This window comes from Bubalus kerabau, chromosome 21, assembly GCF_029407905.1.
Source record: "Bubalus kerabau isolate K-KA32 ecotype Philippines breed swamp buffalo chromosome 21, PCC_UOA_SB_1v2, whole genome shotgun sequence".
Taxonomy (NCBI): Eukaryota; Metazoa; Chordata; class Mammalia; order Artiodactyla; family Bovidae; genus Bubalus; species Bubalus kerabau.
The window spans coordinates 60,226,309-60,253,985 of NC_073644.1; the positions used below are offsets into that span (position 1 = coordinate 60,226,309).

The 27,677-nt window shown below is 42.8% G+C and overlaps 2 long non-coding RNA genes across 2 annotated transcripts; one reads left to right on the plus strand and one right to left on the minus strand.

Moving 5' to 3' along the window:
* The first annotated feature begins 1,918 nt into the window (after positions 1-1,918).
* Positions 1,919-27,579, plus strand: LOC129635858 (uncharacterized). Its single transcript, XR_008706499.1, has 3 exons — positions 1,919-2,067; positions 9,402-9,612; positions 26,993-27,579. It is a non-coding gene; the product is annotated as an uncharacterized LOC129635858 (long non-coding RNA).
* LOC129635859 (uncharacterized) lies at positions 3,558-19,432 on the minus strand. Its single transcript, XR_008706500.1, has 3 exons — positions 19,310-19,432; positions 4,165-4,327; positions 3,558-3,805 (listed from the first exon to the last, which is right to left on the minus strand). It is a non-coding gene; the product is annotated as an uncharacterized LOC129635859 (long non-coding RNA).
* Positions 27,580-27,677: the final 98 nt, after the last annotated feature.

A 27,677-nucleotide genomic window follows, 5' to 3' on the forward strand; every position in this document is an offset into this window, starting at 1 on the left:
AGGGCTTTCCAGGTGGCTCAGTGATAAAGAATATACCTGCCAGTGCAGGAGACACAAGAGACGCAAGTTTGATCCCTGGGTCAGGAAGATCCCCTGGAGGAGGAAATGACAACCCCCTCCAGTATCCTTGCCTGGAGAATCCCATGGATAGAGCCTGGCGGGCTACAGTCCACGGGGTCACAAAGAGTCAGACACAACCCAGCATGCACGCATGCACCATTTCTCATCATGTACTGACACTATGTAAGGGTATGTGAGAGCTTGGACACACAAACATAAAAACAGACACACTTGTGCATGTCTGGTGTCAGCAGATTGGGCTCTTTGCCACTTCTCTGCCTGTTACAAACTATAATCTAGAATACCTCCATCCATTTCAGACCTACGTGTCCTCTTTTGTAAAATGAGGGGGTGGGATTAGATGACGGCTGGGGACCCACTGGACTCTAACAACTCAATGACCAGAAGTGCACATCATACCTTTTAGAGAATTCATTGCAGGTGGGGGGGAGAGGAGCGGTAAAAACAATCCAAACATACAGCAGGTCTCTACAATGGGGACAATGAAAGACCTTGTTCCAGAACCCTAACCACCCACTGATCCAGCCTCACCATTCTGAGGCCAGCACACTGCCAGTGCTGGGAACTTTCTCCAGGCATTTTCATGTGTCACCTTCCTTTCCAGAGCACCTTTCTGCCCTCATTTAAATCTTTTGATTACTATCTAATTTCAATTCAAATAAAGCCACTAGCAGATAGTCACTGTAGAAGAAAGGCATGGAGATTTTCCGGGGAGAAATTTTAAGGGATGATTTAAGAGGCTGAAGCTTATGAAAATTAGAATTCTTACAAGAGGTACCAGAGGTACCTGAGGTACATGATTCCTATAGATGCCAGAAAGAAACTCACCAAGAAAAGAAGCCCAGCAACTTTTCTACCCAAATAAAGAACAACTCTTGCAAAAATAGATACATCCTCCTGTTCAGTTATCTATTGCTGCATAAAAAGCTAACCCAAATGTACTAGCTTGAAACAACATAATATTTCCCGAATATGTGTCAGGAATTCGAGCAGGGTGTGGCGGGGTGATTCTTCCATTTTCTGTGTTATCTGTAGAGGTCATTTAGTAATCACTGAAGAGGTATCTATCGGAGAAGGCAATTGCACCCCACTCCAGTACTCTTGCCTGGAAAATCCCGTGGACGGAGAGCCTGGTAGGCTGCAGTCCATGGGGTCGCTAAGAGTGGGACACGACTGAGCGACTTCACTTTCACTTTTCATTTTCATGCATTGGAAAAGGAAATGGCAACCCACTCCAATGTTCTTGCCTGGAGAATCCCAGGGACGGGGGAGCCTGGTGGGCTGCCGTCTATGGGGTCGTACAGAGTCGGACACAACTGAAGTGACTTAGCAGCAGCAGCAGCAGAAGAGGTATGGTGGGAATGGGGTTGAAGGGGTCCAAGATGGCTTTTCTTGCACATCTGTTGCCTTAGCAGAGATGGTTGAAAGGCTGGGTTCAGCTGGCACTGTTGAGGGGAGACCCACAGGAGACTTCTCCCATCATAGGAGTGACAGTGTTACTTGGGCCCGAGCTCGTTCTGCTTGCCGCAGGACAGGCCGGGACGTAGGGTGATGAGTTGCAAGAACAAGGAATAATGACTTTAATTGGAAGTCATTTTAGCTTTAGCTAAATTTAGCTTTAGTCATTTAGCTTTAATTGAAAGCTAGCTGACTGAGAAGACGGCAGACTAGCATCTCAGAAAATCACCTTCGTTCCGGCCAATTGGGCTCCTTTTATATACGAGGGAGGGGGCGGGGCCACTGTGGCACCGACCAATGGTGGAGCAGGACCACTAACGGTCGCTGGTTGACAGTTACTCACTAACGGTCACTTGCTTGGGGGAGGGGCGCACTGTGGCACCAACCAGTGATGGAGCAGGGCCACTACAGCTCCTGTTCACCTCCCTGCCACTGCACCTGGAGCAGAAAGGTGCGACTCCAGAAAGAGGCGGGTCTGAAGAAGTACCCAGCCGCCCCGGCATCCTTGTCCTTCCTCACAGGAGCGAGGTATGCAGGCAGTGGAGATCATGGTAGCCACATAGAGACCGTTGAAAGGTATCCCTGTCAGACGTCACAGGCGCCCTGGGCTCAGCCTGCCACTGGCCTTCCAAGCCAGCCCGTGACTGACGAGGTGGCCCCAGATCTGGCGCCCCAAGAGAGGCGTTCCCGCCTGCCTGCTTGGACAGCGGGTGGGTGGCAGGGGTGGGCCAGCCTGGTGGACTAGGCACGGCCCTGGGCAGAGAGGTGGGGGGAGCAGCCACTGGCTTAATGCAGGGTGGCACCACGGAGGGAAGGGCCCATCATGCCTCGGGTTGGGGCTGAGGAGGCCCCTGCTACAGCAGGATAGTTGGACTTCTCTCTCAGCTCCTCAGGGCTCCCTCAGAATTCTAAGAGACCTGGTGGAAACTAACTGCTGCTCATGATTTACACTCTGGAGGTTCCAGAACGTCACTTCCACTGCACTCTACTGAGGAAAGGGAAAGTGAAGTCACTCAGTCGTGTCCGACTCTTTGCCACCCCATGGACTGTAGCCTACCAGGCTCCTCTGTCCATGGGATTTTCCAGGCAATAGTACTGGAGTGGATTGCCATTTCCTTCTCCAGGGGATCTTCCCAACCCAGGGATTGAACCTGGGTCTCCTGCATTGTAGACAGACACTTTTCCGTCTGAGCCACCAGGGAGGTCCCTACTGAGGAAGGAAGACACAAAAAGCCAACCCAGGTTTAAGGGGTGATGAATTAAATTCCACTCCCTCAGCTGGAGGAGAAGCAAAGTATGTGCAACCATCTTGAATCTATCACAGCTACCCTGCCCCTAAGAATAACATTGCTCCTAGCAGGTCCAGTGGGTTTTCAGCTCATAAGATTTTCAGCCTCATAAATTTAGGTGCTTACTCGAAGTTTAGGTGCTTAATCAAGGACACAGGACTTTCTCCTTCATGCCCATAGCACCTGACTGAAATGCTAGTGACTTAACTCTAATGGCTAAATCCTGGGGTCTATTTTCTTCTTATCCCTTGACTGTCTATTCCTCACTCTTCTACTTTTTGTGCACGTGTGTGTGTGTGTTGTGTTCAGTCATGTCCAACTCTTTGCAACCAACTGGACTGTAGCCCACCAGGCTTCTCTATCTGTGGGATTTTCCAAGCAAGGATACTGCAGTGGGTTTCCATTTCCTTCTCCGGGGGATCTTCCCAACCCAGGGATCAAAGCCACTTCTCTTGCATCTCCTGCATTGGCAGGCAGATTCTTTACCACTGCACCATCTGGGAAGCCTCTACTTTTTGTATTGCTAAAAAAAACATGGTGTTTGTCTTAGTCCATTTGGGCTGCTCTGACAAATATAGCAGAGACTGAGTAGCCTAAACAACAAACATTTATTTCTCACAGCATAGAGGTTGGGAAGTCCAAGATCAAGACACTGGTGGATCTGGTTTCTAGTGAGGCTACACTTTCTGGTTTTCAGGAACCTGTCTTCTTTCTATGTCCTCAGGTGATGGAGAGAATTAGATCATTATCCCTCTGGTGTCTCTTCTTATAAGGGCATTCCTTGTATTTATAAGGGCTCCAGCCTCATGGCCTAATGATCTGCTAACAGCTCCACCTCCAAAAACCATCACATTGGGGGTTAGACTTCAGCATATGAATTTGGGGGGTGGGGCACAACCATTAGGTCTATAGTAGAATTCTTTTTCATCATGGAGTAACATATGCTCATTGTAGAAAATGTGGTACCATGCCAGAACCTGGAGAAAATCACAAGTAACATATCTTTCTTCTGTGCATGCATATTTATATTTGCAGTTTACATTACTGGGATCACATTATATAGAGTTCATATCTTGTCTTTTAAATAAACAATTCATGACCATTTTCTTAAGTGATCAAACACTTCTTGCATTATTTTTAATGCTCACATGCAGTTCTATCACATGGAGTGTCGTATTTTAACTATTTCCTATTTATAGTTCATTTAGGTTGTTTTTCCAATTTTGACTTTAATAAGTAGTACTCTGAACAGCCTCACATATCAAAATATTGTCCATGTTTTTAGTTATTTTAAGGGAGATTCTGAGAGGTGGAATTTTGGGGTCAAATCTCCTACCTTGAAATTATCCTTCCGTTGACTTCTGGGTCATTTTTCTCTTCAGGATCCCATTATGTTAAATAATTGGTCCTTAACAATCAGCCTTCATCTTTTCCTCTGCATATGGCTGGTTGTTAAAACCATGAGACCTGGTAAGAAAGGCCTAGGAGAGCTTAAAATCCTAGGAAAAGAAATAAAAAGATTATTTCAACTGGCAAAAATGCATTCCTAATATACCCAAAGAAGTCAACACAAACATTAGTAAGGACTACTTAAAAGTTCATTAATATGTCTGATTATGAGAGCCATCTCCAAACTTCAATATCAGATGTAAAAAGAAAATACAATTAAAATAGTCTAGTGCTCCTAAAATTAGGCAAAAATATAACCGAATCATCTAAGCAGTTGGGGCAAAACACCATGTTCTTTCAAGGAGGAGGAAATGCTGTAAAGATACTAATTCTCTCCAATTGTAAATCAGAGTTTTAACTCTATTTCAATTAAAATTCGAATTGCATATTTTTCAGAACCTCATATAATAAGTGTAAAATTCATCTGGGAAAATAAAGAGAATGCTTATAAAAGGAACAGTGAAAGAGAACAAATTTTACCTGAACATTGATTTTATTGTAACATGGAAAGAGTCAAAATAGAATCTTGGGGATTTATTCTGAAACGTAAGCCTAGACCAACAGAACAAAATAGAAATGGAATAGGTTCTGAAAGAAACATAAAATCTGGACTATGAAGAAATCAAACAAAACAATGAAGAGATATTCTTAAAATAATGATATCTGTGGGGCTAGAGATCAATAAGTAAAAAAACTAATTGAGCTCACACTTCAAATCAGGGATATTAAAGAAGCAAAAATTTAAAATTGTGAAGATTAACAAAAATAGAATACAGAAAGAGATGATTAAAGAAGTGGATGAACAAACATTTTTCAGGCTATAGAAGTATTTGCCCTCCTCAATAAAAGACAATTTAAACAAATTCTAGAAAATCCGAGGAGAAACCTAGGGAAGGCTATTCTATATGTCACTTTTATTTTTTTTTAATGTCACTTTTAAATGAGAGAATTTATTTCATGACCTGAAAAGTTCTAGAAATTATCATACCGCTGGGCCCTTATTTTCAGGAGAATGATATGTATGTGGAAGGGTTAAAACCTGCCTGCAGACCTTCCCCCTGGTAACAGAGAACCTGTCCAACTTCAGATGAAAGTGAAGTTGCTTAGTCGTGTCCGACTCTTTGTGACCCCGTGGACTGTAGCCCACCAGGCTCCTCCGTCCATGGGGTTCTCCAGGCAAGAGTACTGGAGCGGGTTGCCATTTCCTTCTCCAGCAGATCTTCCCAACCCAGGGATTGAACCCAGGTCTCCTGCATTGCAGGCAGACACTTTAACCTCTGAGCCACCAGGGAAGCCCCTAATTTCAGGTACTGACACAATTCTTGATGGTCAAGTTCATGTTCAGGGCTTTCATTTCCAAGATAAAGTGGCTACTACCCCCAGCAAAGTGCAGAGACCAGCACAGAGGTCTGTGGGGCCACATTTCTGAGGCAGTCAGGGAGCTAGAGGGCTTCCCAGGAGGCACTAGCAGTAAAGAATGAAGTTAAAGTTGCTTAGTCGTGTCCAACTCTTTGTGACCTCAGAGACTATACAGTCCATGGAGTTCTCCAGGCCAGAATACTGGAGTGAGTAGCCCTTCTCCAGGGGATCTTCCCAACCCAAGGATTGAACCTAGGTTTCCCGCATCACAGGTGGATTCTTTACCAGCTGAGCCACAAGGGAAGTGCATGCCTGCCAGTGCAGGAGATGAAAGAGATGGGAGTTCAATCCCTCGGAGGGGAAGATGTCCTGGAGGAGGGCATGGCAACCCACTCCATTGTTCTTGCCTGGAGAATCCCCTGGACAGGAGCCTGGCGGCCTACAGAGTATAGGGTGGCAAAGAATAGAACACAACTGAAGCGACAAAGCATGCATGCATGCAGGGAGTTAGAGAGCAATGGAGGACCCTGTCTGTGGATAACAGGGAGGGCCTTGGAGGAAAAGTATGCAACTGGGATTCAGGTTCAGATTGCTTCTATATCACGCTTCTGAGATTCCAGGGGTGACCATGAACTTCAGGGACAGCCTGGTAGAGAAGCTTTGTTGCGGAGAGGATCTGACCATCATTAACCAAGACTAGGAAGCCCTGTGCTGACTAGGTGTGCATCCTGGAGAGTTCAGGGTGGAGCTGTCAGCAGTTTGGGGAGCAGGGTGGATCACACTCAGGTTGATCCCAGCAGTAATTCTGTGCCTACCAGAAAGCAGGACATTAACCCTTTATCCATTTCTATTATACTTTGAAAAGGGGAGAGAGAAGTGGAAAAGATACCCTGTATCATTTCCCGTCTCCATGGGCCTCTTTAAAGATGCAACAGCTTTACCTCTAAGAAAAGCAAATATTTTAGGAAACCTGTTTATGTATCAGATATATCAGATACATTCTTAACACTGTGTGTTCTAAATTGGGATTCTATTTTAAATACACACAGTGGAGCCAATACTGCTACCCCATGGATTGTAACCCACCAGGCTCCTCTGTCCATGGGATTTTCCAATACTGAAGCGAGTTGCCATTTCCTCCTCCAGGGGATCTTCCTGACCCAGGGATTGAACCCTTGTTTTCTGTGTCTCCTGCGTTGCAGGAGGGTTCTTTACCCACTGAGCTATCAGGGAAGCCCAATATTATGAGACCCCTTTGGTAAAACTGTCTGTAAGCAAATAATCACTAAATAAATCTGCCTCTAGATCTGGATTTTCATATTCTAGATGGGAGTTGTCTGAAAGAAACGCTCTCTACAGATTTATCTTCTGTTCAAATTTGAATTCATCTGTATCCATGCAACCTTTAGAATATTACTTCTGTAACAAGTCCCCGGAGAAGGTGATGGCACCCCACTCCAGTACTCTTGCCTGGAAAACCCCATGGACGGAGAGCCTGGTAGGCTGCAGTCCATGGGGTCGCTAAGAGTCGGACACGACTGAGCGACTTCACTTTCACTTTTCACTTTCATGCATTGGAGAAGGAAATGGCAACCCACTCCAGTGTTCTTGCCTGGAGAATCCCAGGGACGAGGGAGCCTGGTGGGCTGCCGTCTATGGGGTCGCACAGAGTCGGACACGACTGAAGTGACTTAGCAGCAGCAGCAGCAGCAGCAAGTCCTCAAATGCGTATGCTATACCAGTCCAACTCCAACAACAACTTTAGCTCATTTTTTTGTCTTTCATCTATACTTGAGAAACTGTAGCTATCTTACTTTACAGAGGCATGTTCTGTTTCTTGGACAAGGCTTAGGGCTTTACACAAAGGATACACATGGTATTTCTCACATAAAAAGAAGCTCAGTCTCACTAGTAATCAGAGAAATGCAAATTAGTGTCCCCTGGACACCTGTCTCTTCCCTGTTTACATTCTGGGCTAGGCAGCTGACAGGTTTGTGAAGAGAGACCTCAGGGCACCTCTCTTTAAGCAGAGCTATGCTTATGCACCTTAATGGCAGACTGGGCCAACATTCAAAACCTGTTGAAACAAATGCTCAGTAGTTTTAATTTGTGGAAAGGAAATGTTATTTGGAAAAAATAAAGTTTTTAATGCTCTGAAATCTTTTTACACTGTGGCAGGGCTAGAGTGCTGGAGAAAGCACTTTGAGATCAGAAATCCAGCCACGTTATTAGTAATTCATTTGCTTTAGCACATATGGGAGATAATGCGTTCCTTGGCCTGTGGTCCAGGTGGTCAGCTCTGCCAGCAACAATTTGGAAGCACTTTTGAGCCAAGGGCCACGTGGCTGCCCTTCTGCTGCAGCTGCTAGAGCAGCTGGGTTGGAGGCTTCTGCTTTTGTCCTGGTTAAAGCAAATTTCCAAGTTTAGCTGACAATAGTGTACTCTGCAGCCAGACCCATTGCATGCATATGGGAATGCTCTTGGCCAGCCCTTCTTGGAGCAATGGCCCATTTTCATTTTCTACAGCCCACCCGACTGAACTCAGGTCTCACATTCTCTAAACATCACATGGCATCAGGGCCATAGGGTAGGGTAGGGCACAAGTTCAGTTCAGTTCAGTTGCTCAGTCATGTCTGACTCTTTGCAACCCCATGGACTGCAGCACGCCAGGCTTCCCTGTCCATCACCAACTCCTGGAGCTTGCTTAAACTCATGTTCATCTAGTCAGTGATACCATCCAAGCATCTCATCCTCTGTCGTCCCCTTCTCCTCCTGCCTTCTATCCTTCCCAGCATCAGGGCACAAGAACCACATATTAAAAACTAGAGTGGATTCCTTGCCTTTTCAGCATATTCTGTGCCAGGTTATAAACATGAGTCCACTAAAATAGGAGACAATAATGCTTAGTCAATTTACATGAAGCATAAATTTTACTTATTCATCTCAATTAGGCTAATCATGTAATCAATCTGCCAGACATTGATATTTACTCAGTGTATCTTCAGTTGTCAGTGGTAATGGAGGAGAGCAAGAATACCCAACACAGAGATAGCCAACAGATACTTGTCATTGATTAGTATACAAATTAGTGGTTGATCAAAGAAAATATTGGACCCATAGATTTTCAATAAGTACTTTTCACTGATTGAGTGTTATACATATTAGTGGCTGATTTAAAAAAAAGAGGAGAAGAAGAAAAACACCCACTAGTTCATCTGCAGACTTATTATCTCACGGTTGATGTGCCCTTCTTTTGTTTTGCTCAGGCTGGTATTGAAATAAGTTTGCGTTTTTTAGTATACACCAATTAATGCTACAGAGAAGCGGCCAGGAAGTGTGCTGTGTAAGAAGAAGAATTGAATTTGGAATTAGCATTGCCAGATGATTCAGTGGTAGAGAATCCTCCCACCAGTGCAGGAGACACAAGAGATGTGGGTTCAGTCCCTGGGTGGGAAAGATCCCCTGGAGTAGGAAATGGCAACCCATTCCAGTATTCTTGCCTGGAGAATCTCATGGACCAAGGAGGCTGGTGGGCTACAGTCCATGGAATGACAGAGAGTTGGACATGACAGACAGACTGAGCACACACACACACACACACACAGTGTTTTGCTGGAGAAGGGCAAAGGCAGCCGGTTTTTTCACCAATGCATAAACCTGCTTTGCTCATATGATCCTAGCATTCTGATGCCAATATGCAAAAAAAAAAAAAAAAAAGCCCTTCATAAAAGGGATAAAAGTCCCTTTTATCACTTCCCCTAACAGGGTAGTGAAAGCTATGATGTCACCATCAAGATGCCCTTGACGTGGTCATCGATGACTCAATCTATCAGGAACCAGTGCCATTCAAGTGCCCATCAAGTCATCCCTGTTGAAGGGCAGGATTGAAATCATTCTCGTCCAGAGTCTAGCTGGAGGAGAGGAGGGAAGAATCCAGACTCTAGACATGTCAACTCAAAAGTTCACCAGGATGGTGGTAAGTGCCTGCCCTTCCATGAAGCTTTGCTCAGCCATCTTGCCTCCCCAAAGTCCCTCTTCTGTGATCTCTCTCCACACCCATTACTTTGCACCCCCTCTTGACGTTTACTGCTGTGGAACATTATTCTGTACTGGTTTCATGAGTATTTATCTGTACTTATTCATTCAGTACTGGGAGAGATTGGATGGTCAGGCCTCTGAAGACATGATGCATACATATGTGCTAAGTCACTTCAGTTGTGTCTGACTCTGTGTGACCCTGCAGCCCGCCAGGCTCCTCTGTCCATGGGATTCTCCAGGCAAGAATATTGGAGTGGGTTGCCATGCCCTCCTCCGGGGGATCTTCCTGACCCAGGGATCGAACCCCGTCTCTTAAGTCTACCTGCATTGGCAGGCAGGCTAACTACCAGCACTACCTGCAAGGCCTGAAAACATGATTCTGGGCTCACATTTCAATGATGAATGCTGCCAGTTGGGTTGCAGACTGAGATTAGCAGACACAGTGTTGATGAGAGTGTGCTCTTGGGATGGACACCCATGGAATGGAATGGAAGGAAGCAGCACTGGGCGGCAGGGGGGTGGGGGGGGTGGGGGGGTGGGGGGCTGAGCCAGATGCAGTCCCACTGAAGGCCCCAGCCAACCCCACGGGGGACCCTGGGGCTGAGATGGCCTTTCAGAGCTGCCTTGAGTTGGGGTCAGGGAGGCAAGCCTTTGTGCCTCTGCATCCCATCAGTCATTAAATGCGGGCTGTTCCATAAAGGAAACATGACCCTGGGAGAGGCAGCTCCCTTTGGCCGAGGCAACTCCCAAAGGGGCTGACAGCTGAGGGCCATCTGCCGGAAACACTTTCGGCAGCTGGGGAAAAAGTCCTTCACTTCTGAAGAGGGATCTCAGCGGTATGAGACAGCATGCACAAGGATGAAATATAATACACGCAGGGAGCACTCCAGATGTAGGAAACAGCAAATACAACAGCCCAAGATGAGAGTTCTCTGGGTGCAGGCGTGCAGTGGGAAGGAGGCATACCAAGGCTTGAGAGAGAATGTGCTGGAAGACAAGGAGAGGCAGCCTCTGGCCTCTGAGTTTCACATTTGTTCCAGTAGCAATGGGAGCTATTTGAGGGCTGTAAGCAGGAGAGTAACAGGATTTATTTACTCTTTCAAAGATCACTCTGGCTGCAGCATGTTAGGTGGGGAAACAGTAGGCGCAATTGTAGCAGGAAGGGGTGGGACCCCAAAACCTGGATTAGGTATATGGCAGTGACGCTGGGAAGAAGCAGTCAAGTTTGGGGTTTAATCTTGGAGGCAGAGCCAGTGGGTCTTGTCGATCAGTTGGATATAGATCTGAGGTTAACAGCAGAACTCAGGATGGCTTCTAGGTTTGTAGGCTGTCCAGTGAGGGTGATGGTTGGAGCTTCAGGTGGGGAAAGACTAAGAAATATTCTGGGTGTGAGAATGTGTGAGTTGAGGACAGAGGGACAAAGGAGAGTTAAGAATCATTCTGATAGAGCCATTTGCAGCAACGTGGATGGACCGGGAGATCACCACACTGAGTGAAGCCAGACAGAGAAAGACAAATACCATATGAAATCACTTGTATGTGGAATCTAAAAGATGATACAAACGAACTCGTTTACAAAACAGAAATAAACTCACAGACACAGAAACTTATGGTTACCTAAGGGGAAAGGAGAGGGATCAATTAGGAGTTTGGAATTAGCAGACACTATTATATATCTAATAAACAAGGACCTACCTTATGGCACAGGAAACGGTATGCAAAGTACTGTAATTACCTGTCATGGGAAAGAATTGGAAAAACAATATGTATAAGAAGCAACCACTGCTGTGCACTCAAACTAGCACAGCATTGTAAATCAGCTCTACTTTGAATAAAAAAGAAAAGAAAGGAATTGTTTTGGACATGGTCAATTTGAGATTCTTGTCTTAGTCTTGCTTCCCCAGAAACAAGCATTGAGATAGGAGTCTGAATGCAGTAGTTTATTTGGGAATGAATCCAAGGAAACACAAGTAGGGAGATGGGCAAGTGAGATAAGGAAGAGAAGGGTGTCCTTTATCAAGCAAGTTACTAATGTATAGACAACCGGAGCTTAACATCCCCAGGGGCTCTGGAAGACAGTATGCGTCTCAGACGGGGCCTACCCAAAAGTAAGGTTGCTAGAACGTTTGTCAGCCACTCCTATGAGTGCTCCTGGAACCATTACCTCCTTGGCACTTCCAGCCTGCTGCAAGCTTGAGCAGAGCAGGCCCTGTTAGCTGGAGAGGGTCCTGCTACACAGAGGCAGCGGCTGGCAACCAGAAGTCAGGCTGGTAGGCATTGAAATGGTGTGAGCTGAGGGGATGCTGGTGGGAAGAAAGAAATTCAGAGTCAAGACCTAGTTAAGACCCCAGATAACATAAGGAGGCCTGGGGGTATTCAAAAGAGCCAAGTGCAAGGGCCGAACTCTTAGTTCAGTCTAGAGTCACAAAGAAAAGACCAGCAACTGCATGAGGCTGTGACTGGATCAGAGTGAAGCCCATGGGCAGAGCTGATTGCCACTGGCACATCTTTTGAAGGCACCAAGTCAATATGAATACTAACTCCCTATGGTTCCAGAATCTCAGTGGATTGATTGGAACTGAATGGATCATCAAAGGATGTCAGAGTTGCTTCTCTGGGGATCTTGCTGAAAGACTGAGTAGGTGACTTTCTCAAGGTCATCCATAGACCTGAGATTCTTTAAGTATCCCTCTTTTACAAATGCAGAAACTGCGATGTGGGAAAAATATTTTTCTTAGACTCTATACATTATAAAGTTTGCTGGCTCCTCTGCTAGAGAGCATGACACACACGAAAGCTCATCCAGTAATTTTTCCATGAAGGGGGCTTGAGTGTTTTATCAATATTCATAAAATATTAAGATAATAAGCTTGTCAAAACATCTCAAACACAAAAGCCACATTCTTCAGAATTCTTTTCTTCTGCTATCATGCTTTAATTCTGTGTCATGACAATCCAGATCCAGTTCCCCAGGCAATGGAATTACCATTACTCCGTTACTTAATTGAGGTCCTAATTGATTAGGATCTACTGTCAAATGCAATCATCTATTTATTTTCAATGGCCCTCTTTACTGAAGCCACAAGTACTGAATGGAAATGTTGGGATTTTCCTACAGGAATAGTTGAATTTAACCTCTCACTGTTCTCCTCTCCTAGCCTCAGGATCATTCTGTGTTTTAGAACCAGTAACTGTTTTCAAGGCGTGGGTCTTTCTTAAACCAAAAAAAGCAAAAGCATTGCAATTTAAATATAAACAGTGTCCAATTGAAGAGATACTCCTCAAGCATCTCCATGACACCCTGGGAGAGTTGCTATTTTCCTCTCAGCTTCAACTCCTGATTTTAGCAATTTCTACTTGGATCCTTTGTGTTTGGCTTAACTTTGCTCTTGAAAAGTGTTTATAATCCTGATCAAATAAACCCCACCCTTTAGGTTCTCATTAACACCCAGTCAGAGATTCTTAACCTGAAGGTCAAGCATAGCCCTTAGAATGTATTGGCTAAGAATTTATAGGTTGGTTTCAAGGATTCCATGGACAATTTGAAATTACAAAATCTGGTGCGGCTGTACATGTAGGCTTTTCCAGGATAGAGGTCTTTCCATAACCTAAAACAAAGCTAAATACCATTTTGTTTTTCTTGTGTTTGTGTGTTCAGTTGCATCAGTCGTGTCCCTACTCTTTGTGACCCCCCGGACTGTAGCCCACCAGGCTCCTCTGTCCATGGGATTTCCCAGACAAGAATATTGGAGTGGGTTGCCTTTTCATTCTCCAGGGGATCTTCCCAACCCAAGGATCAAACCCACGTCTCTTGTGTCTCCTGCACTGGCAGGCAGATTCTTTACCCCTATGCCACCGGGAAGCCCTTTGTTTTTCTTATCCCCATTTAAAAAGAGGTTTCGAAATCAACTCTCTCTAAAAGCAAGTTCCCTTACCAAGTGCTTGATTGACCTCTCTATCCAAAACTCCATTCCCTTTCTTTTCCCTCAGACCGCAATCCAGTTTAAAATAAACACTGATCAACCGGAGTCAGATAACTAAAGCTGCTGTAGTCGATAACATCATTAATGTAGTAGAATTGCTCTTATCTTAATAGATGTCATCATTAATGTGCAAACTCAGGTTGTTTCTCCAGGGCAAGATGAGATCCTGGATCCCCGGAGCCGTGGGCCATCTGGTCAGAGTCGTAAACCAGAGACACCCTCACTCCCAAAACTATGATTAAGAACCATGACAAAAACGGCACGAGATGACAATTGGCCCCAACCTCTTTGTTCTTTCTCTTTGAAAAACCCTTGGTTCAAAGACCAAGTTGGAATGAATCTGAAGCTTGTCTCCTACTCCCTTGCTCGGCGACCTGAAGTAAATCCCTACTTTGCAGCTAACTCCCGCTGTCAGAGCCAGGCTTTCTGCGCTGCAGGCACCCAAGTCCTTTGCTCGTTACAGTTTTATACAAATAATTTTCCTTTGTTCAGTATTTTCTCTTTAAAGCAGCTCTTCAGGGAATCAGTGGGCTGCTCTCCTTCATTGAACCATCCCAGACTAGCATCTATAAATCCTCCTTTTGCTTTCATACTGGGTAACTCACATTTAATCCTCCAAACCCATACTGTGAGGTGGAAAATCATTTCTCACCCTCTGACTCTTAAACATGTTTAATTTTTTTTTTTTTCCTGGAATGGATATCATTAAGGGTTTGTCTTTGTCCTCATTTCCTCAGACAGCATTTCCTTCTGTTATTAATGTAAGCAACAAAATGTAGGAGTCTCACCACCTTGTCACCAAGAAAAGTAAGATATTTTCAAATCATGTAACAATTGTTTCGGACATTTTGAAATTAGCTTGTGCACTCGTTACTACTTTTAAAATTAACAGTAATTACTAACTTACAGCTAGATTTTTTTTCTTTTTTTTAAGCACACATATAGCTGTCATTCAAGAACAAAATTCAGCTGAGTAAAATCTGAAGAGCTGATTGGCTTTGTTGAACCAGTCGTGAGTCGGCAGCATCCTGACTAGCAAATACAGGGAGGCTCCAAGGGGCGACAGAGACGGAACGTTTTTAGAGACAGTACAGGAAGCTTTAAATAGGAAAAAAAAAAAAAAAAAGGTTTTATTAGATCATCTCCCTTTTGGGAAAAAAGGGATCTTATAAGGTGGGATACCTCATCTTTCTTTGGGGGATGAAGAACGTCCATATGACCTCACTGGTGCTGACCAGAAAATTGCTAACTGATCAGCTAAGACTACATTTCTGGGGGAGACTGACACGTCAATTAGGTATTAAGTCTTGGTTTGGTGGCACGGCCTAGCATAACTGACTCCATTTCAGGCCTGTGGTTTTGTTTTTGTTTTTTTTTAATAATATATGACAAATATATTCCTTGATGTTTTGTTAATTGTATTTCAGCATAAATGTTTTCCTTTGTAATCCTATGTGTTTTATGTGTTTAAAAATTTTATTGAGAAAAGGGGTTCATGATACCAAAAAAGATAAGAACCTTTAATTGGAAAAATAGAAGTCCCAGAAAGAAACAAGATAGAAGAGAAATTTAAAGAAATGAAAGAATAAAAAAATTTTTCCAGAACTGAAGGACATTAAGTTTCAGATTGCAAGGGACCTCCATGTATTGAGACCAATAAATGAGGAATTCCACATCAAGATCTAGAATCACAAAGTTGCAAGAACCTATGTGATAAAAATCCCCAAATTCTTTCTTTTTTTTTTTTTTTTTTTTTTTTTTTTTTATTTTTTTTTTTTTAATTTTATTTTATTTTTAAACTTTACATAACTGTATTAGATTTGCCAAATATCAAAATGAATCCGCCACAGGTATACATGTGTTCCCCATCCTGAACCCTCCTCCCTCCTCCCTCCCCATTCCATCCCTCTGGGTCGTCCCAGTGCACCAGCCCCAAGCATCCAGTATCGTGCATCGAACCTGGACTGGCAACTCATTTCATACATGATATTTACATGTTTCAATGCCATTCTCCCAAATCTTCCCACCCTCTCCCTCTCCCACAGAGTCCATAAGACTGTTCTATACATCAGTGTCTCTTTTGCTGTCTCGTACACAGGGTTATTGTTACCATCTTTCTAAATTCCATATATATGCGTTAGTATACTGTATTGGTGTTTTTCTTTCTGGCTTACTTCACTCTGTATAATAGGCTCCAGTTTCATCCACCTCATTAGAACTGATTCAAATGTATTCTTTTTAATGGCTGAATAATACTCCATTGTGTATATGTACCACAGCTTTCTTATCCATTCATCTGCTGATGGACATCTAGGTTGCTTCCATGTCCTGGCTATTATAAACAGTGCTGCGATGAACATTGGGGTACTCGTGTCTCTTTCCCTTCTGGTTTTCTCAGTGTGTATGCCCAGCAGTGGGATTGCTGGATCATAAGGCATGTCTATTTCCAGTTTTTTAAGGAATCTCCACACTGTTCTCCATAGTGGCTGTACTAGTTTGCATTCCCACCAACAGTGTAAGAGGGTTCCCTTTTCTCCACACCCTCTCCAGCATTCATTACTTGCAGACCTTTGGATTGCAGCCATTCTGACTGGTGTGAAATGGTACCTCATAGTGGTTTTGATTTGCATTTCTCTGATAATGAGTGATGTTGAGCATCTTTTCATGTGTTTGTTAGCCATCTTTATGTCTTCTTTGGAGAAATGTCTATTTAGTTCTTTGGCCCATTTTTTGATTGGGTCATTTATTTTTCTGGAGTTGAGCTGTAGGAGTTGCTTGTATATTCTCGAGATTAGTTGTTTGTCAGTTGCTTCATTTGCTATTATCTTCTCCCATTCTGAAGGCTGTCTTTTCACCTTGCTAATAGTTTCCTTTGATGTGCAGAAGCTTTTAAGGTTAATTAGGTCCCATTTGTTTATTTTTGCTTTTATTTCCAATATTCTGGGAGGTGGGTCATAGAGGATCCTGCTGTGATGTATGTCAGAGAGTGTTTTGCCTATGTTCTCCTCTAGGAGTTTTATAGTTTCTGGTCTTACGTTTAGATCTTTAATCCATTTTGAGTTTATTTTTGTGTATGGTGTTAGAAAGTGTTCTAGTTTCATTCTTTTACAAGTGGTTGACCAGAGTTCCACAAAGAAGAAACAAAATAATATACAAAGAATTGGGAATAAGAATTCATCAGGTTTCTCATCTGCAGCACTGGAAGCCAGAAGACAATGGTGCAAAGCCTTCGATATTCTGAAGGAAAATCATTCCCAGTCCAGAACTTTACATACAACCAAATCATCCGTCTTAAATGATAGTGAGTGTAGACTGTGAAAGTTTTCAGACAATCCAGGAGTCAAGAAATTTGTCTCTTCCAAAAACACTGATGCTTCTGCTCCAGCAAAATGAAGGGAAAAATCACAAAAGCACAAGACATGGGACCCAGGAGGTTGGTGATGCAGCCCGGGGAGAAATGAAGCAAATTCCCCAGATCATAGTGAGATCATGCTTGCTCTGTAACCAGATCGTTAAACTGCACAGTCTGAGACCACAGCCCCCACAAGCCTCCCCTCCCTTCTGACACCAACTACAAGTTTGGGAGGTGCTCACAAAATCACCCTCAGATTTGATCATTCAATAGAGGGGCTCACAGAATTCACAGAAGACTGCTAGATTCATGGTTACAGTTTATTACAAGGAAATGATCCAAATTAAAGTCAGTGAAGGGAAGAGGCACGAAGGATAGGGCCCAGGAGGGGTCCAAATGCAAAGCTCTGGTCTCCCTGTGGAGTCACGGGCAGCATGGCCTCCTCCCAGCCACAATGTGTGGCAATTTACAGGGAGACTGCTGACCAAGGATGCCTGAGCTTTTGGTGTCCAGCATTCTACGGGGGCTCAAGCATCTCCTGCCCACATGACTGACCTTTAGTCTCCAGCCTTTGTGGAAGTTGGAGTAATGCCTTTAGCCTCTAGTTCCTCTCGGATCGGAGCACATGGCCCAAAGCCTCCATTAAGGATCACACCGTTAGACTGTCAGTGGCCAGTGAAGACATCCCATTGGGCAGGATGTACCAGAGGCTGGGAGATCACCTTCCAGGAAGCCAGGGTAAAGGCCAGTCCTCTCTTTTGGTGAAGTGAATTCTTCATTACACACTCCGCAATGCCAATGAGCTTCTCTGTCATTTCCTACCCTCCAGGTGAGCCTTAAGCCATGCTTAGGGATACACATTTCTCGCACAAACGGCACTGCTCTTCTCACCCCACCCATAAGCCCCTCGAGTGTCTTCTCTGTGTTGGTGGTGCGTGGGAGGCAGGGTCCGGTCATTGAAAGAGTAAATTCCAGGAACACAGTGATTAAGGCCTTGGGAGCTCTAGAGATGCCACGGTTGGAGGACATTTTTCTACATTTAGGCTATAAAATTCGGAATGGGAAATTTGACATGTCCAGAAAACAGATCGTTTATGTTTCCCTGCATACTTGAGGCTTCGTGAAGATGACCCACAAAGGACAGTAACAACCTTTGGTTGGGTCTGCATTCACAGGCTGCTTAATGGATGATGCAGCATCATGAGTAAATAGTATTAGAGACGTGCAGAGGCAGGAATATCTGTATTATTTCAGTAACAACAGGCTCTGAAGAGCCATAGCATTGTGAGTAATAGTCTTGTTACGTTTTCTTTCGTGATAAGAGAGATAAATTTAGCCAAGGATAGTGCTTTTGACAATAAAGAACAGGAAGGGACACCCAGGAATAAATCCCATGTGTAGTGTTTGAAGAGTCAGCATATAGTTAAATAACTTCTCTATCAGTTCATCTGAGCATTTAGTGATATATCCTATGTGTGATCATATAATGATAAATTCTATCTGTGCTTATGAATTTTGTGATTCATTTTCTAATCAAAAATTTTATATGGACAGAGAACGTGCAGGAATTGTTTTCCTGGCGTCCCACATACACAGGGGCAACCCTCCTCTTGACCTGTCTTATATCTAACCTGCTGCTGTCCCTGAAAAATCAGTCTTTTCTCCATGAAGCCTGTCTCATGGTACCTGAGACCAAGATCTAGGTATTAGTTGAGTCTGATGAAATTACAGCCTTGAACTTGGGAGTTATGGTTAACAGTGTCAGTCTTTTATCAGCCTTACCATCTGTAGTGGATAACTGTCCAACCCTCTATACTTTCTATTACTACCTCACCTCTCCTGAGGTGTCTCTATTGTGTATAAATATATATAGCTGTGGGAGTTGGTGATTATCGCTATGGAAATCAAAGGAGCCGTATGCCCCTTGTTACCTGAACAGAAGCACAGGACTTAGCCACAGCGTGCTTTCCCCTGGGAATGTGAATCTGGAGCAAGTACCACAGGCCGTTGATAGTTGGAGGTGACCCCAGAGACAGTTGTGTGCCGTGGAATTTCGCTTGGGTTCCTATTGTCTCACCCTCCTGAATTTCTTTTGCTTTTGACTGTCCCCAAGGTAATTTTCATCATCTCCCTGTTATTTTGTGAGCCTCCAGCATTCATGCGGTAAATATCTCTTTACAAATTTCATGTAAGATTGCCAGGATTGATTTTGCTTCTTAAGAAAAACAATAATACTGACTGAATCAGAATACTATTTATTTCTTTTTTCCCTTTTAAAAAAATATTTATTTTTTACTGACTTATTTGGCTGTGTTGGGTCTTCGTTGCGTCGTGTGGACCCTCGTGGTGCATCGGCTCTCTAGTTGCAGCCTGGAGGCTCAGCAGATGTGGCACTCGGGCTTAGTTGCTCCTCCGTGTGTAGATCTTACTTCCCCCACCAGGGAGCAAACTTGCTTCCCTGCACTGTAAGACAGATCTTAGCACTGGGCCACCAGGGAAATATGGACTCTATTTATTTCTGAGTTTGTTGTTGTTGTTGTTTTGGTATCAAGAAAAGTTTGTTAAGTTTTTACAAATGATAAAAATTTCACAACTTGTTTGCAATCTCAGGCTACACTTATGTAAAGTCTACCAGATGCCTGAGAGTAGAGGCGTAGGAAATTGCCACCTCAAACTCAAAGCTTGTAAAATATATAAGAACAAGTCATAATCCTTTTGGTGACTGTTTAATTTTGAATGTGTTAATAAACAGCTTTCTCAACCACTTATAATTTTTGCTGTTGGTAGAAAATACTTTCCAAATATAATATTGTGAAACATTCAGTGATATAAATAAGAAGAAACTCAAAAATCTCAGTGCTCATTCCTGACACTTATTTACTCAAAGTTTTAAAACAACTGATGATATTTTAAATTGCATATTAGGGATAAACGTCATTTCATTTTTATTCTTGGTACATTATTACATATTATTTACATAAGTATATTAATAAAGACACTGAGATCAGCATAAAACAGATTCCTCTTTTGGCACAGTTAACACATTGGCAGTCTCCATTATGTTTAAATTTGTTACTATCACATCAGAGTATATGTGAGTGTGTATTTTTACAGTTCTAAAACAATCGAGTTTTTTTCTTCCAGTTTTATTGAAATAAATTGACATATAGCACTGTGTAAATTTAAGGTACACAGCGTGATGGTTTGACTTACATCATGAAATAATGATTGCAAAAAGTTTAGTGAACATCCAGCATCTTGTAAAGATATAAAATTAAAGAAATAGAAAAAAGCATTTTTTCCCTGTGATGAGAACTCTTCAGATTTACTCTTAACAACTTTCAAATATAACACACAGCAGTGTTAATTATGCTTTATCATGTTGTTTATTATATCCCCAGTACTTATCTTATAACTGGAAGTTGCACCTTTTGACTTTTTTCATTTAATTTCCCCCTCTCACTTCCGTTGCTTCTGGAAATCACAAATCTGATCTGTTTCTCTGTGACTTTTTGGTGTATGAAGTATAACTGATCTATAAGAGTATGTTAGCTCCTATTATACAACGTAGTGCTTTGCTATTTCTGTACATTTCAAAATGATCACCATGATGAATCTAGTTATATGTCACCATACAAAGACATTACATAATTATTGACTATCTTCCCCACACTGTACCTTTCATACTCATGACTCATTTGTTTTGCAACCGGAAGTTTGTATCTCTTAATCTCGCTCACCTGTTTCCCTCAACTCCCAATCTCCTTCTTCTAACAACCTCCTGTTCTCCGTATCCATGACTCTGCTGCTGCTGCTGCTAAGTCACTTCAGTCGTGTCCGACTCTGTGCAACCCCATAGACAGCAGGGATTCTCCAGGCAAGAACACTGGAGTGGGTTGCCATTTCCTTCTCCAATGCATGAAAGTGAAAAGTGAAAGTGAAGTCACTCAGTCGTGTCCAACCCTCAGCGACCCCGTGGACTGCAGCCTACCAGGCTCCTCCATCCATGGGATTTTCCAGGCAAGAGTACTGGAGTGGGGTGCCATTGCCTTCTCCGATATCCATGACTCTGTTTCTGTTCTATTCTGTTTGTTCATTTGTTCTAGGTTTTAGATTCCACATATAAATGAAATCATTCAGTATTTGTCTTTATCTGACCTATTTCATTTAGCATAATGCCCTTTAGGTCCATTCCTATTGTTGCAAATGGCAACAGTTCATTCTTTTTATTAGCTGACTTATATTCCATTGCATGTGTGTGTGTGTGTGTGTGTATATATATATATTATATATACACACCAGTTCTTTATCCATTAGTCTATTGACAGGCACTTAGGTTGCTTTCATATCTTGGCTATTGTATAATTACAATTCTGCAATGAACACTGGGACACGTATTTTTCTGTACTCGTGTTTTCGCTTTCTTTGGCTGGATACCCAGGAGTAGAATTTCTTCACCGTACCCTAGTTCCATTTTCAGTTTTTTGAGGAACTTCCACAGTTTTTCATATTCGTTGCTCTAATTTACATCCCCACTAACAGTGCAGGAAGGTTCCCTTTTCTTCACATCCTCTTGTCAACTCTCGCTTGTTGTTTTTTTATACTGGCCATACTAAAGATGTGAGGGGATATCTCATTGTGATTTTGGTTTGCATTTCCCTGATGATTAGTGATGTTGAGCGTCTTTTCATGTCTTATGTCTTCTTTGGAAAACTGTCTTTTCAGATCTGCTGCCCATTTGTTAATCAAGTTGCTTGTTTTTTGATGTTGAATTATAGTTTTTTTTTAATATATATTTTGGATATTAGCATCTTGTAGGATGGATCTTTTGCAAATATCTTCTCCCATTCAACAGGCTGCCTTTTCAGTTTGTTGATAGTTTTCTTTGCTGTGCAAACACTTTTTAGTTCAACATAGTCTCATTTGTTTATTTCTGCTTTTGCTTCTCTTGCCTGAGGAGACATATCAAAAAAAAGAAAAATTACCAAGACTGATATCAAAGAATGCACTGCCTATGTTTTCTTCTAGAAGTTATGGTTTCAGGTCTTTAATCGATTTTGAATTTATTTTTCTATGTGATGTGAAAAAGTAGTATAATTTGATTTTTTTGCAGTTAGTTGTCTGGTTTTCCCAATACCATTTGTTTGTTTGTTAAAACTTCCTCCAAAATGTTTAAAATAAAATTTATTTTATTTATTTATTCATTGACTGCACTGCATGGCACATAGGATCTTAGTTCCCCAACCAGGGATTGAACACATGCCCCCTGCTTTGGAAGGGCAGAGTTTTAACCACTGGACCACTAGGGAAGTACACCCACAAACCCCAAAACAAATGCTGACACTCTTTTTTTATATTCTTTTCCATTATGATTCATCACGGGATATTGAATATAGTTCCCTGTGCTATACAGTAGGATATTGTTGTTTATCCTGATACTATTTGTTGAAGAGGTTGTCTTTTCCTTCATTGTATATTCTGGCCTCTTTTGTCATAGATTAATTGCCCATATACATGCTGGTTCACTTCTGGCCTCTCTTTTCTGTCCCCTTGGTCTATCTGTCTGTTTTTGTTCCAGTACCATACTGTTTTGATGACTATAGCTTTGTGGAATAGTTTGAAATCAGGGATCGTGATACCTCTAGTTTTGTTTTTTCTCAAGACCGTTTTACCTATTTGGGGTCGTCTGTGTTCCCATACAAATTCTAGAATTATTTGTTATAGTTCTATGAAAAATGCCATTGGTATTTTGATAGAAATTGCATTGAGTCTATAGACTGCTTTGGGTATTATGGTCATTTTAACAACATTAATTATTCTAAATCACGAGCATTAGCTATCTTTCCCTTTGCTTGTGTCATTTTCAATTTCTCTCATCAGTGTCCTATGTAGTTTTCCAAGTATACATCTTTTATCGTCCTAGTTAGATATCTTCTTCTGTATAAAATTTTAAATTGTACTTTTCTAGGCTCAGAGAAGGCAAGGGCACCCCACTCCAGTACTCTTGCCTGGAAAATCCCATGGACAGAGGAGCCTGGTGGGTTGCAGTCCATGGGGTTGCTAAGAGTTGGACACGACTGAGCGACTTCACTTTCACTTTTCACTTTCATGCATTGGAGAAGGAAATGGCAACCCACTCCGGTGTTCTTGCCTGGAGAATCCCAGGGACGGGGGAGCCTGGTGGGCTGCCATCTATGGGGTCCCACAGAGTTGGACACAACTGAAGTGACTTAGCAGCAGCAGCAGGCTTAGATAAAGTCCTGCTTCCTGATGACACTTTCCCTGTGTTCAGCACAAGGGGAGTCTCTCTTCCATGTACTTAAAGCAACTATGTCCCTTCCATGATAGAACAAGAGGCAAGATGGGGCTTTCCCTGACTGTTCACCATTTGGACTTGGGTGTTTTTATTTTATTTTATCTATTACGTATGTTCTGCTCCCACATGTGTTTTAAGCTCCTTATGGGTCTGAGCTAGTTCTTGCACAGAAGCTCTGTTTGTCACTCGATCAGTGTCAGACTCCACTTTTGCCTTCAGACCCATTTTTGTCCACTTACTGCAGTGTTCCCAATTCTGTCACCCACCACCTCTCCCACTTTGCCTCAACTTCATGCCACATGTGCTATTTTTATCAGAGATTTTTCTGCAAAGTCAATTTTTTTAATCTTAATTCATTTATTTTAAGAGCATTGGGAAGGAAATGCTTTTCTTTCTCACTGTGGGAGTCAGTGGGATTTAAGTTATCCACATCAACCAAGACCAGCTGGTGTCATGGGAGGCTGACACTCCCTGAGTTGAGAAACAGTAATATAAAGTGAGCGGTGTGTTCTTGCTTCCCCAACTCACTTGTGTAAACTTTTCTCCACTCTCTCTTTCATTTTACTGTAGACCTACTTCTCATCATTCTCTGGGCCTTACTTTCCTTATTTATAAAATAAGAGAAGTCTTGCTTGGAAAATCCCATGGATGGAGGAGCCTGGTAGGCTGCAGTCCATGGGTTCCACAGAGTCGGACACGACTGAAGCGACTTAGCAGCAGTAGCAACATTCCTTCTGGTTGCTTCCAGCTCTGACTTTAACCAAAGTCTATGATCACAGGAGTTCATGGCACCCCAGGCATGCGCTCCTTTTTACAATCACCACTCAGTGATGAACTGCTATTTGTCAATTGCCCAGCACAGGCTCACTCATCTTCACCACGGAGGAGGATGACGTCCACTATCCTCCCCCTTCTCGAAAGGCCCAAGTGAGGTAGACAGAGATCCTTTCACTTGCCCAAAGCGTTCAGGGAATATAAGAGGTATGAGCTTGGCTCTACCCGCTAGTTTCCATTGTTTCAATGATTACTGACTTTCTCACATTTTATTTCCATAAAGGGAAGAGAATCCTAGACATGCTAAATATATTTTAGCGTGTAATCCTAGTTTAAGTTAGCTAAAGGGCAACTGAGCTATAAAATCATGCTGAAACCACCCAGAAATCATATTTGTTTCAAAAACAGAATATGGGGGCCTAGTAGGGTTGATGGCAATCAGGATATGTGATTGAAAAACTGGTCCTCCTTTTTCCTGGCATCGTGAACTTCTGGAAGCCCCAGCTTTCCCATCCATTAGATGAGAGATTTACTATGTGAAGCTGCTCAGTCACATCTGACTCTTTGCGACCCCATAGACCATAGGCTACCAGGCTCCTCCATCCATGGGATTTTCCAGGCAAGAGTACTGGAGTGGGGTGCCATTTCCTTCTCCAGGAGATCTTCCCAACTCAGAGATTGAACCCAGGTCTCCCACATTGTAAGCAGATGCTTTACTGAGAGATTTGGGTTACACTAAATCATCTTCATTTTCTCTCCTACCAATCATCTTAAATATTTACCAAACCTCTTAGTTCTGAAAAAAAAAAGTTCAGGAATCAAATTTTTAATTGGTTCTAAAGCTACAAAACTTGAATCAGATTTAAGATTTGGAAATTGCCCTCATATAGTAGTTTAAAAAAAAAAAATCTTAGGTGAAAAAAATAAATGGAAATTCCTTATAAAGTGAGAGGAAATATACTTCTCCAACATGGTTCATATTAATATATAAAGTCATCCTTTCATCTAATGCTATTTCTGCAAAAGTACCTCATATTTCATTCTGAGCATTATTAATGATGAAAATATGTGCCTGCAAATATATTTGGGAAAACTATCGGCTATCTGCCCTATTGGCAACCCTCAACACTTAAACCTACAAGGCTGTTTGAGAATATGTCATATTTCAACACTAAATACTTGGGCCAACTCACCTGTCTAGTCATTTGCTGACAGCAAAGATACAGGGACAACTTGCTATCAGGTTAGCCAGGGTTACACTTAGAATTTAGAGAGCAAACTACTATAGGGGAAGAAAAAAACCTTTTCCTTCTACCCTTCTAGGTTATCAGCTGGGGCTCTGTAACAAAAGATGGATTAACAAGAGAAAAGCACACACAATTATTTAATATAGTTTTCTGTGACATTGAGCCTTCATAAGGAAATGAAGACTAAAAGAAATGGCTAAACCTGAGTGTCCATATACCAGGTTCTGTGAAAAAGCTGTGGGGAAATGTGATAGACAAATGGGTATGAGTGAAACAAAACGAGGGAAACTTAGCAAGGCCTATTCATTTGGATTTTCTTGGAGTCCCTCTTTATTGGAGATAAAGATGTTCGTTCCCTCTGAGGATAGGGAAGGCAGCTCTACACCGGGGTCTTCACCCTGCTTTAGGGAAAGGTCAGCGAGTCCCTGCCGCACGTACTGTTTCACGATTTCCTTCAGCTTGAAATACTCAACATGGTACCATATTTGCTCTGAACTCCGTCACTGCAAAGCTAATATGCTCATCATCCTAGGAACACTGGAATGGTTCTGCGAAAAGCAAGCCTCTGGGATTCTTTGGCATAAGTAAGTGATGAAGCTTGAGCCACTTCTACATTATGGAAAATGAGAGCCCAGGGTTTTATTACTCTCATGTTACAATCACTGCTGGGGAAGGAATGGATAATGAGCAGAGAGTATAATTTTCTCTAAGATCTGTCCCTGTGCAGGAGCAAGTTCAAAAACCATCTGCAGCATGAAATGGTCATTCTCTGATTTGTCTTGCACACCTAGCCTTCCCAATTAACTAGAGTTGAAAAACTGGTTTGAGTTATACATGCTTCTTCTCCACTTTAAGAAAAAACTTACCAAAATATATATAACCTCATTCACTCTGACTAGAGCTGGGTAGACATCTCTTTGACTTATCTATGCAAACAGGTTTTGCTAAGCAACCTAATTAGGTAAAAAGCACAGGGAAAGTTGTGCAGAGGAGGAGGGTGGGACTTTTCCTACTAGAGAGAAGTAACTTTTAATCCTGGTTGTTTTTTTTTTTTTTTGCCAGACCACACAGCTTGTGGGACCTTAATTCCCCCACCAGGGATCAAACCCAGGTCCCCCTGCAGAGGAAACTCAGAGTCCTAACTACTGGATCGCCAGGGATGTCCCGTAAAGCCCTTTTAAAAAGCATTGATTTCTTTTACAGCCCTTGGTGCACTGATTTGTTATTGTTGTCGTCGTTGTTCATTAAAGCAGATAAATTTGGGGATTACTATTCTAACTACCAAAGATTCATGCTGAATTCCTAGAAACATGACATGCAAGCGGAATTAATGTCTGAGCTGCTTACAAATGTATGAATCTAGTCTGGGTACTGAATGAAGGGCTTGTGCCTTTTAAGTGAGATGGCAAATTGTCCTAGGGGATTATGAAAAAGCTTCCAGAAATGATAAGATGCCTGGGATTTCCTTCAAAGTAACCTGGGAGAAGGGAGAAGAATGGGAAAATGGATGAAACAAGATTGGCCAAGTGTTGATCATTGTTGAACCTGGTGATGGCTACCTGAGTCTTCACTATGCTCGACTCCATACTTGTTTGAATGTGTCCAGGATAAAATATTTAAAAGTCTTTTTCTTTTTTTCTTTAAAGCTCACAGAGGAAACATGCTCAGGGAATTGAGGAGGATCAGCAAAGACACAGGCGACAAGGTGGCTGATGGGAAAGTAGGGCTGGAGGGAGAAAGCAGGCCAGCCGGGCAGGTGTGGGCAGAGACCTGCCTGCTGCTGCCACTTGCTTTTTGCCCCTGCTGGACGGTCAGGAGGGATCCCGAGAGGTGGGCCAGTGCCTGCTCCTGGGTCAGGCTGGGATGACAGCTGGAAACGCCTTCAGTGCCGCTTGAGACGCTCAGCCATGGACTCCCAGCCATTGTTCTGCAGGCCCACCTCCTTAACAAGTCCCACTCAGCGAATGTTCTAGCTCAGAATATTAACGTTTTAAAAAAACCGGAGCGGTGCTTTCCTTATTTGCATGTTTGTTCATGGCCTTCTCCCCGTGGGCCTGTCTGAACGTGCATGTGGAGGGGAGGCGGAGGGGGAATTCTAAGCAGTGAAGGGGGTGTTAGAACAGGGTGAAAAGAGAGAGTTTGTATTCAGCTTCTGGCATCTAAACATTTTTACCCACTTTGTTGAGAAATAAGATTTACATTTTCTTTTTATCTCTTCTGAGAAAAGAGATATCAAAAGCCTGGTCCCTGGCCCAAAGAGTTTTGGATTAGAGAGGTCCCAGTGGTACATACAGGGGAGAGGAGTAAAAACAGGCTTCCCACTCCAGCCCA